Raw genomic sequence first — 12383 nt, 5'->3', positions numbered from 1 at the left:
TTGGACTGCTATCCAAATTGCCTGGAGCTATAAACCACCACAGATGTGATTCTTGTTCATTTGAGTCAGGACAGTATAAGCCACCAAGTTTCCCATTTGAACAGGGATTTGTATTACTGAAGCTTGGCAGAGAACATGAAGGAGGAACAAAGATGGGAACTTCAACTATGCGTCCCAGGGCCATAAGCAGGAACAGCTGATCATGTGCTGCACCACCTCTTCAAAGAGTGTCCTGTGCACTTGGCTGAAGAGACTTCCAATCCAGCCAGTAATATCCTGTCTGCCTATTTTGATGTGGCACCGCCAGCAGATCATCTCAGTCTTCTGTTCTTTCTCATACTACTTCTCTCCCCTGTACATGCCACCTCTTCAGCCTTGGAGGTTCAAAGCTGTCTACTTAGGAAAATCATGGTTTCGAGGATGCTTCTTTTTGGCTAACCCTACTTGTGAGTGTCTAAACAGTTTGCACCTTCAGCTCATATATTTTGCCAGGCATACATACTTTGAGGAAGTGGAAAGCGCCAGAAGCGAAGCACAGCCAGAGCCATGTGGTGCTGCACAGACGACAGTGAGTCACTACGACTCAAGGAGCAGGAGAGAAATGTTTGGGGAGGGTACAAGCATAAAACCAAAGTATCTAAAAAAAAAATATCAATAAAATAAAAATAAGTTAGGCCTCTGCTTCCAGAAGTAACCTGGGCTGATCTAATCACTTGTTGCCACAGTCCTGCTATTTTTTCCATCACAGACTGCGGCCCTGCACCCTATCTGTGCCAGCACTGGCCTTCCTCCACTCCTGCACTGAAACATTTCACTGCATTAAACTGGCAGAAAGTAAGTCACTGTGTCAGCTAAGAAGAAGGTATTGTTGTCTCGGTCCCATGCAGCTTCCCACCAGACAGCGTGCCTTCTGATCAGCACAGGTGGCCCCACATCCATCGCTCAGACTCTGAAAAATTTCCCAGGCTAAACTCCCAGGTCTCCCCTTCTACAATTTTTCTTATGTAACTTGAGATAAAATCATATTTTCTCCTGAATTTTCAGAACAAGGGGATAATAGAAGTCGCTTTTGATATATGGTTACTCACAGTTTACACTGGTATCAGTGTCATGGTCGGGTCACAGGACAAATTGCTGGCTAGAAACCTCTCTAAGCCCTTCTAGAAGCAAGCCAGCAGCCTAGATTTGCTGTAGTTATTCTATTGAATGCCATCAGTCTACCATGCAGAGCATCCATAGTCCTCTTCACAGTCCTCAGGACTAATACTCCCCTGGTTTAAGACTTCAGGGGACCACCTTCATCCTTCGGCTCCTCTAAAACTCACAGCCCAGCAGAAAGCAGCTAGGATTTCATCTACCACTAGCATCTTTCTGAAGGTTATTTCTCTCTCCCTTCATATACTGAACCCATCCTTCTTTCTCTTTTCCATACACGCAATTATTTCACATAAGCAGAATAACTCACCCAGCTATCAATTACCTTTTCTTGTCAATCCTTGCTTAAAAGAGGAGGGATCAGTGTCACAAAGCAACAAAAGTTCTGCTTATGGGTAGAGACTTCAGATGCTGCTTAGATAAGATCTGTGTCAGGAATTCTCAAGAGGCTTCCTACCCAAGACTTCCCTTAAGAGGGGTGTCTTTCTTTCTCCCTCCCACCCTTTATCATGGAGTCAAGAGAAATGTTTCTAGACAGCACTCTAACCAGAGAAATGAGAGTCAGAAATAGCAGAAATTCAGGTTATTGGCCTGGGACCACCTGGGCAAAAAGGAAATATCTTAGTCCCTCCTCTCTCAACAAACTGGCAGTAAGAAACAAAATGACAGAAAGCTGCACAAGCCACTTGCATTGCAACATGAGTACATTTGACAGCAAAATGAATGCATCAAAAACAATGTTTGTGCTGATGGCTACTTTTTGCTGCTTTGGGGTTTTTTTTGTAATACAGTCCGGTTGCCTCAGGCCTGAGCTGCACATTGGTAGTCTGCTGTAAAGTTTGTTGTACTAGTCTTGACCAAGCTCGCTCTAATTTATCTTGATCAGAGATCAGGCTTTTGCTGAGTACACAAGCAAAACTTGGTCATTCTCACATTAACACCTGCAACATTTGACTGCAAAATTGCTTTAGACATGCCAAACACCTAATCCCATGGAAATATGAGAGATGTTAAAGCATGGATTGCTCCAATAGTTTAAAATCATTGTGCAAAATACTTAAAAAAAATCCATGTGCTTCCATTTGTTAAGGCACTTCGTTAATTCAATGCTCTATACATCACTTTCTTGGTATCAAGTACCAGATGTGTTAAGCTGCCGGTACCTCCTAAAGCACACAGAGGAAATTCAGTTTCAAACCAAAAGAAACCTAGAACGCTTATTATCTGTGACTGCAAATACTTAATTATGGAGTATAAAGTAACCCTCATGTTCCTTTCCTTCATCCACCTTATCAAATGGATTAATTTCTATTTCTCTGCTCCCCTGAAGTTCTTCTGCAGTGCTTTCCTCTTGGAAGCAAGCATCTGGTATGGAATAAAGGGAATGGCTGCAGCCAGATATATCATGGCTGTCAAAGTAATTTGTGTAATTATGACTATTATTTTGAATGTAGATATCATTGTGGATTGAATTTTATAGTCGATTTGCCAGTTCTAGATATCTAGCCATGTATAAGTGCTGACTTCCTTCTGCTTCAAAGGAAATAACACGAGTTGTATCCTGAATCACTTGCAGTAGAGAGGTTTTTGAGGGCCTTGACTATAAATATTAATGCCATGGACAGACTTTTTCACAGATAAGCAGACATTTTGAAGCTCTAAAATACAGCATTAAGAGCCTATCAATGTCATATACTAAACCCACTTAGCTAGCTACTTTAACAGTACTTCTTTTAAAAGCTACACTAAAAGTAGATTCACTACTTGCATGGTTCTGCAGCTTTAAATTTTACAAGGGATTTCACAGCTGATGGAAAATCACTGCTTCCAATTGAAAGCGAGGTTAAGGGTAAAGGGAAGAACCAAGCCAGCACTATTTCAGAGACTCCATTCCCATGAAATCCCTACAATGAAACAGGTCTAGCACCAGACTCCACTGAATAACATTGCACTTACTCCACTACCTGGCACCAGCTGGATCTGTTCTGAGCAAGGCAAAAAAGTACTAATGTTTTGTGACAGAAAGAAAATCGTGTTACTAGGAAGTCAAAAGTGAAACTTGCCATTGAAGTTTCACACAAAGCGAGACTGCCAATTGATTTTATCAAATATTTATTAAGATGTTCTAGAAACATTTCCATGTAATAGCAATTTCTCGAATTAAAGACAGCATTACGTTAAAAGCCATATAATAGTCTTATGCTGACCCTGGGCAGTAGCTCTGAAAGGGTTGCCACATCAAAAGCTTACAGTTGTTGGGGAAAATAGTTGGTTGCATGGGTTTCATTTTTACACATAACCCCCCAGGGTAAGAGCTGCATGTGTTTTGGATCAGATCTTTTCTTGAAATCCACTTTGTTACAGAAGCAAAAAGTTTTTTCCTCTGCAGCTATCACTGAAATCATTCATCAAACCCTACAAACTGTCAGAGTGGGTAGAAGAAGCTCCTAAGGCAAAATAACTTTAGAAGTCTTGTTCAGGTGTTTCACTATTCATTCAGACAGGCAATCATTAAAACCACAAGGCAAGACAATACAGGGTTCTGCTGTGGATGAATTAAACTATGTATTGTAAACAAAAAGGTGTGTTTCAAGGGAATGGAATATGCCATGTGAATAGCCTTGAAGTAACTTGGGAAAAGTGCAGATGTGGAAGGACCTACCCTTCCAGACAGATCACCACTTTCGAGTCGAGTTCCACAGTGTGCTCTATGATATTCCCAGCCCTGTCTGCAGGAGCCCACAGAAGTCACATCCCCATAGCTTCATAATAAACACATGGGAGGCAACACATGTTAAACCAATTTTTCTCCTGGCTTTTGCTTTGTTTGCTCCCAACCAACATGGACTTTACACACTAAAAAGTGTTTATCATCTTACTGGAGACAACCCACTATGTGCAGTGCTTTGAGGGAGACCCTTACTGGGGGGGGATGAATGACACCCTGGATATGGGAAACTGCTTCAAGAACACAGTTCATCTCATTAGGAATGTTTTTCTTGTGAGAAAGGTGACACCAAGACAATAAAGTTTGTATGTAACTATGCCAGAACAAGCCACGGACACTTCAGACAACCAAGCTGGCATGCCCCCTTCAGGGAAGGGGTCACCATGGAGATATAGCTCTTTTTATATCAAAGTTTATATTTTTCAGTATGCAGTACTTACCAACATCAGCTAATTGATTCCTTTTGAAAGGAGATGAGAAGACAGACAAGTAGTACTGGAGAAAGGAGACACAAGGCAGGCTGGGAGGGACAGGACTATCTATCACTGCTTTTGTCCCATATGTTCATTTACCAGACTCATCTGGTGGAGGTAAAAAGTGACAATGAAGAAGGGATATGGGCTCTTCAGCAAAACCCAAGTGTCTAAACCCTTCTAGGTTTATTTCCTGATAGTGAGAACATGCTCCGTGGAACGAGGCTGAAGTGCTACAAAAGTGTCAGAAAGCTACAGGCAGAGCTTTCACTGGTGGTATCAGGCAACCAATGAACAGTGCACAACATTCAAGCAAGATCTGGGGCCTTACTAAGCCTTCAGATATTAAGACCTCTGAAAAAATTATGTACATGCAAATTCAGTCAATTGTGACTTTAAATCAGAAGGTCCAACAAAATTTAGTTAGAACCTATTAATAACGTAAGGTAACGCAAAACAAGATTCCCTACCAATGAAAAAAGTTTTGATAGTAAATAATTTGTCTTGAAGTATTGTATGAATATGGAATAAGCATATTTGTTTTCATAAGAAAATATGAGACAATACTCTACTTGGTGATCCTGAATAACGGTAACAGCTCCCCTTAACCAGATAGGTGACAGATTTCACTGAACATTCTCCTATTCAGAGCTGTGTGCAGAGAAGGAAGGTGCTGCCCTCTCAGCAATTATCAGCTGCTCCAATTTTTATCTTTTCATCCTCTTCCCAAGATCTGCAAGAACTTTAGTTCATTACACAAATGAACAATTTAAGATTATACTAGATTTCCTAAACAACTAGGATAGCCATCTTAAAAGATTCTAGTAGTTTTGAAAGATACTGATTTTGGAAAGGCTGCATTGCCCAAATGTTAAAGACAAAGGGTAAAGACCATGGCTAAGCTTGGACCATGAAAGAGGAGCAAGAATTAAAAAAAAAAAAAAAAAAAAAAAAAAAGGTTAGCATCTATGGAATGATATTATGCCAGACCTCTTTATTTGCAATCCAGTTTTTCAATAAATCTGCTATGCTCCCAGAAAACTGTAGTGTCTTTCCTTAGGCATTAAGCTACAAGTGACAGACGCAGGCATAAAATCATATGTGCTTCCAGCAAGCACCTTCTGCACTATGCACTTGTCTGGACTGCTGCCCTGCCCATTAACATCTCAATTTCTCAGTGCTGCAGAACAAATGGAGAAGATCAAACCATTAAAAGACTTGCTTTTACATCTTGATTTTCAGTCTACTTTGGGGACATGGAAATAAGCAGACATTGATTACTTTGTTCCATGTTTTTAGAATGTTGTTGTAGGACAAAGGACCTGGCAGTGGATAGAAAAAGGATAATATTTAAGGTAAGCAAAAATCTGGTCCATGAAATAAAAAAAAAAAAGGATCTAAAGGTTCTCTGCCAGAAAGACAATGTGGGAAAAGACATTTCAAAGATTAAGAGCACCCTCATTGACAAAAGCTGCTGAGGAAAAACCAGCAGGGATCACTGACAGCTTCTTCCAGGGGAGTGCTCGCACCAGCCAAACCTGGCTGACCACCTCAGCTGACGAAGCCTGTGGGGTCACCCTCTAGTGTTTTTCCGAAAGCTTAGGGGCAGAGGTAGGGGTCAGGGTTCCTTCAGAGCACACAAAGAAGAAACTGGTATATTTCAGAACACCATGGAGGATCCATACCCTACATTAGCCACACAAAGACCATTCACTGGAGGATCTGACTGCACTGTGTAATTGCCCAAGGTGCTAGTTAGCCAAACTTGGAGGAAAAAAAAAAGGATTAAAAATCCCAAATCCTTTCCTGTTATTCAATCTACCTCTGCTAACAGATTTTAGAAGGGCCAAGAATGATCTGGGTGAACAGTGGATAGGGTATGAAGGGTTTTCTAATGGAAACTGCAGTCCATTTTAAGTTAGAAAGATTTTTCCGCATACCTACATGAGCTAAGAAGCACTGGGAAGACCAGCCTTTCTCACAGAGTATCTATACAGATTAGACATGCTTGATGGAGAAAAGAAATAGCTCATCCTGCCTTAAACAGAAGGCTCATCTAGGTGTCCTTTTGATAATGCTGTCCAAAAACCTCCTTTCTGCAAGACTTCAGCTTATAGATAGTCTAAGCTTTCAAGCTACAAATTCAGAACACAAAAAGACCCCATTCAGAAGAAGAAATCAGATCTCTTGCACAGCATTTCCCTTCATTAGATCTCAAGGTGCCTTACACAAGGCTGACAAGAATACCTCCGTTCTGCAAATTGAACACTGTGACTTGCATAACTTCACACAAACTGGTAGCGAGGTACCTCTCAAGCCAAGGTCAACCTGCCATTCCAAAAACATTTTGGGTCAGAAATCATGTCAGTGCTGGATCAAGGATATATTGACACACTTCTTTAGGCTGAAAGAAAAGCTCAGCCTCCAACCTCAATCAGCACAGGAGTCAAGCCCCATAAAAAGCAGACATTTTATGATGTGGATGTCCCTGCAGTAGAAAAAAAGTGCATCGAAGCATTGCCAGCTGACTCGTGACAGGGACAAGGGGTTGCTGTTCATCAGGCCTGGATTGCGAACAAAGACTCAGCAGTTAAAGGCTAAACTACTTCCTAACCTAGTCAGGCACTCTGCTTCTCTCCCTGCATCGGTATTGATTATGATAGTTACTTATAGTAGGTTTCCCCATACCTCATTAAAATAGGGGTTTTTTAGAAAAGCTCCTCCTTTGTGTCTTGTTCATAAATTCACTGATGTCAATTCAATTCCTTCTAAAGAGCTCATGAATAAAATATGAGGATTATAAGTTCAGGAGTCTTTGATGTGTTTTCAAGCATTAGGAACTCAATCAGTTCTTTGCAGTTATCCCTTTGAAGTTTCAATTGGGCATTTTCTTCCTCAAAAAAAAAAAAAAAAAAAAAAAAAAAAAAGAGAAAAGCTCCTGTCCTTTTGAAGGATGACTTTCTTAAAAATATACTATTTATTCTGGCTTTATTCTTGATGATTGTTTAAAAGTCAGAGGACAGCACAAGGATTAGGAAAGAAAATGGTAACCATTAAGAAGGGCTACCTTTGGGGTAAACATGGATTTATGAACTTAAGAGGGCCTTTTGACCTATCCCATTTCCATATCTATCGACATCAATGCAATTATTTCAATATCAACCTGGAACAATATGAGACAGACCTCACCCTTGATTATTCATAACAAGGCTTAGCAACACTCATTCCAAGGAAGGGCTCTACCTCCGAACTTACGAGCAAGTTAATTGACAGAGGTGCAACGAGTAATTTCAGGAAGACACACAAAAGGAAAAACACACTAATTTTTGCCCTGTTTCTGCTAACATGAGAATATTGCCCTTCTTATTCACTTAGTGTTCATAACGTCTTGTGCTGTTCTTAATTTTGTCAGATTTCAGGAATGAGATGTGATTGTTCAGGCCTGAGCTGCTCCTGCAGCTTAAACACCAGCCTCCTTGAAGAAGTGCATTAGTGCCTCGCAGTGACATATATCATAAGATCCTGTGGAGTTCTGACAATACTTTACCCAAAGGGCTCCCATGCAGTCATCCTAAGAACAGAAATAAAATCAATTTGCTTTAATTCCCTTTCTACAGACATTCTTGTCTGCCAGGTTTTCTCAAGGAACACTTCTGTTAGAAGACATGTTTCCTTGCAAGGAAACATGGTCTTTTATTCTCTCCACTAATTACTTTCTTCAAACCATATCCTAAAGAAGTTTCTTGTGCAATTTCTGTACTTTTGGTCCTCTGCAACAATGACGTAACTCTAGTAAGCCCAACCTAGCCTTAAAATAGCCTGTAGCAAGCTGCACTTTGCTTTCAGCTCAACACAGCTACAAAATTAGCCAAACAACAAGACTTCAGTATCTGTTGGACTCTGAGGCTTCAGTATGGCTAGCATTAATAGCCAAATGAGATATTTTTGCACCTGCAGTATCCAAACACTAGTTGTTTTGCCCACAGGTGGATTAATGGAAGCAGCAAGAGAAAAATCATACTTAAGCACCCATCTACCTATAGAATACCATAACTTTCCAAGTTGAAATGGCCAGATACTTATATAGAAACACCTACCCTGACTGCAGCTGCTTTTAGCCACCCACGTGTAGTAATTTAGGGTCTTATCTTCTAATAATGTCCTCAAAGATTAACTGCAGAGTTGCTGCGAAGGCAAGTGCTAAAGTTTCCTATACCACCAGTCATCAGTGCATCCCATGGAAAGTCAGCATCTCTCTGCCCCATCCCTTGACAGTATAGTGCCTGGCTGAAAAGATGCCCCCAGCAATACCCTCCAGACCCAAGAGATTCTGGTCTGCTTAAGGTTTGCCAAGGAAAAATTATCTCACACCATCACCTCCTTTGGGTATTCACACCTACATCTTCTGTTTCATGGACTCAGAGGTGCTCAGACCTTAAGCCTACACAGTACATTATTGAACTTTATCCTTGCTCAGCCAAATGGAAATTAAAATAAAGCAAGCCTGGAGTACACTGTGGAAACCCAGGTTTATTTAATAATAGAATATCAGAAATTAGGCTTTTTACCCTCTCGAGCACGAGATAATTTTTTTTTACAGCTTAAAAGGCATTCACATAATTTGTAGCAGGCTGTAGGTACCAAAACCATGAGGGAGATTATCAGCTCTGCAGTGAACTAATCCATCTAAATAAATAGTTCAATTAGAAATGTATTCTTGACCTAGTTTTGCTTCCATAGTGGATATGGGTGTCAAACTGCACTGTGCAAATGGCGAACAACTTATTCTCTTACATGTGATTGAAGTGAGGTTTAAAAAGTACTTTTCATGAAAGATGTTTAACAGTTCTCATCTTTCGTGCTTTTTATCAGTAGTTAAAAATGAATGAAGATTACTTTAAGTGCATGATATTAGGCAAAAAATAAATAAAACTGAAGACTGCCGAAAGATTATTTTGATACATTTTAAGCATTAAAATAGTCTAGATATGCTGGTAATGAGCATTTTAAAACAATTTCTTTAACTCCTTGGATCAGTTTAAAGGAATACATATGTATAAAAAATTCTTTTCAGGTATAAATGCATTTAAAGTAGTTATTACAGCTTTTACAAATTGCAGTTATTTTACACACACTTAGCTGAAAATAGTATTCAAAACATTGTCAGCTGAATCCCAAAAAGCATTGGACTCCTGTTGCTGTGGTAACACATTGTTCATGGTTTGCCCTTCTGAGGCAACAAAAAGTCTAAATTATTGAATGTTTTAAATACATTTAAGTCCAGCACTTTGATTGCACCACCATGTCCCAGCTGAAAGCTAGATTATTCCATTTTCAGCTAGAGGTGTCCTCTCATTGAGACCCAAACTATTACTTAACATACTCACTGACAGCAAAAGGCTTTCCAGAAGCTAAGAAAAAGGATTGTTTAACACCCTGTGGAGCAGCACTACTAACAACAAAGGGGGTTTTGCCTTCTCCAGTTGTTACCACTGGTTGGGGTAGAAGTCAGAAAGAGGCCATGCTCTTTGGAGCTGAAGACATTCTGCTTGTGGAAGATAAATTAGGAAATCCATACTTCATCCATACGGAATCATTCTGCTGACCTCTACTGCCAAGCAAGCAAGATTTGGACACCCTCTCAGCTTCGCAGCAGAACACCCTGGTGTCAGCTGTGCTGTTCCAGCGGATGCTTTCCTTTCTCCCAAGGCAGAGCTGCTAGGCAACAGGGTGCAAAAGCAGCAAGAGATGTCCCCTTTAAAGCACTGCAGCTCACTCTGTCTAGTACCAGCATGGCATAAACAACGTCAGAGATGGGGAAGAAGCAGAGCACTACTCAAAACTTCATCATGTGTCACCTTATAATCAACTCCAAAACACAACATTAAGCACAGAACATACGTTTTCTCAGCACCGAATGAATATGACCCTGAGCATCACCACTGCCCTCATCTTCCTTAGTAAACTTTAGTATTTTGCTTTTTGTCATCCATCTGTAAAGAATTTCACATGAGGAAAACATTAGGTAAACTTGCAATTAATTCATTCACACATTTTCAGGAAATGCTCCACAGTCCTGTGGAGCACCTGCCTTCCATACCTACACTCTTCTGCAGAATTCCCTTCTGGGTGGCTGGATAACAGAATTGTATCCAGTAAGTGTTACCGGAATCCAGGAGACACTTAAGGAAAAGCTGGGGTTTGTTATGCCCTGATTCTCACTTAAGGTAAGCATGTTTATGACATCTAATTACCGTGTTCTGTGCTCTCAGTGGAACATTAATAAATGTTTGCATTTTAATTCCAGCTGCAACAATATGCAGCTGCCCTACTTTGGACCTGAACAATATCTTCCTAAAATACCAAAATGAAGACCTGCCAGCTAATCCAAAGTCATCTGCCTGTATCTAAAGAGAAGGGAAATATTCCCTCTATGAATCAGCTGTGGTGACCTTGATTTAGCTTTCATATAGCTGCAAAATGACTACCTAATACCTAGACCAGCATAGATGGCAAATGACACTCCCAGGAAATAAATTATTTGGTATGCATACATGAGTTCACAAGGCAGAAAGTTACTTTCCTTGGAAGAATGTCAAAGAAACACAGCATTAAAGCCAAATCTCCAATGTGATTAGTTCACCAAAGGGAGGTGAAAACACACCTCTTAGTAAGAGGATGTGAAAGTATCTGCATACACCAACAACAGGAGGCAAAAGCAAAGTCCACTGAGAACAGCAAGGTGATGACCTTCATATGCAGGACTTGTAGGTACACTTAAGGTTTGCGACAAAACAAGTTATGTTATTCATAAGCCCCCCTAGGTAGCCTGCTGCATTCAGCGGGCCTGGCCTGAGATCCTGTTAGCTGTCCCCACAACTGCCTGCCTTTGGCTAATTCAGGTAACAGGACAGAGAAATTTCAGTATCAAAAAACCCAAGCAATGACCACTGTACTATAACACCTTGCTCAAAGAAAACCTTCCTGAAACATGCAAAATCCACTTCATTAAAGATTGTGACAAAAATTCGGGGGTGGGGGGGAACGTATTGCAATACACATCCAAAACGTTTTGAATATTGTGGCATGGAAAATTTAGTGCACAAATCGATAGCAAAAATAGTTTCCAATGACTGGCTAAAAATGAAGAACATGAAAATTTTGAGTGTGAAATTACTACTAAACCTCTGTATTATAGATAGCCCAGAGCTGTGAGAAGAAATGCTTTTACGAACAGGACTAAAATCATTCAGAAAATTTATTTAGGCAGACATGCCTGTATGATAAAGGGAACAAGCAGGAACAAATCCAGAGAAGCACAGAAATACTCTAAATAAAAAACAAACAAAAAGCCTCAACAAAATCCTAATGTTAAAAATTTTTAGGTTGAATACTGTGTGTGGGCAAGAAAAAAAAAGAAGTCTTGGACCTCTGACATTCCCATCATTTGATTCTTTCTCCTGCTGTTTGATTCTTCCTCTATTCAGGCACAACATTTTATTTTCTGGAAAGAAACAAGACTGAATCAAATAAGTAACTGCTTTCACCATTAGTTTCTTTGCCCTCCTTCCTGCAAGTGATTGAAATTACTCAAGAAACATAAGCACCTGCAGCTTCTATAGAAGGGGAGGATTTACCATAAAGATTGAGAGTTCTACCCTTGGATTTTCATGTGTGCGATGTTTTTTGGTTTGTTCCCCCCACCCCCCTCCCCCAAGCAATAGATTAGAGCAAATCCCTTTGCTGAAGACCTATTGAACCTGTCTCAAGTAATCCCATGCCCATCCTCAAAATATTGGTACTTTTCCTCAGGTCTAGAAACATCCTCTTTATGCTGTCTTCAAGTCTGCAAACATTACAGCAGAGCCTTCTCCTCCTAGACTTCAGCTGGCTTCTCTCCAACTAATCAGCTCAAGAGAAATTAAGCCTCCCCCACCTGTTTCTTCCTCCTCAAATAATAGTCTGGATATACTTTTCTGTGTTAGAGGAAGGACCCACACACCGTCTCGGCTTACCTTGTGGATCAG

This window comes from Falco punctatus, assembly GCF_963210335.1.
Source record: "Falco punctatus genome assembly, chromosome: 1".
Taxonomy (NCBI): domain Eukaryota; kingdom Metazoa; phylum Chordata; class Aves; order Falconiformes; family Falconidae; genus Falco; species Falco punctatus.
Note: the sequence above shows the minus strand (reverse complement) of the source record.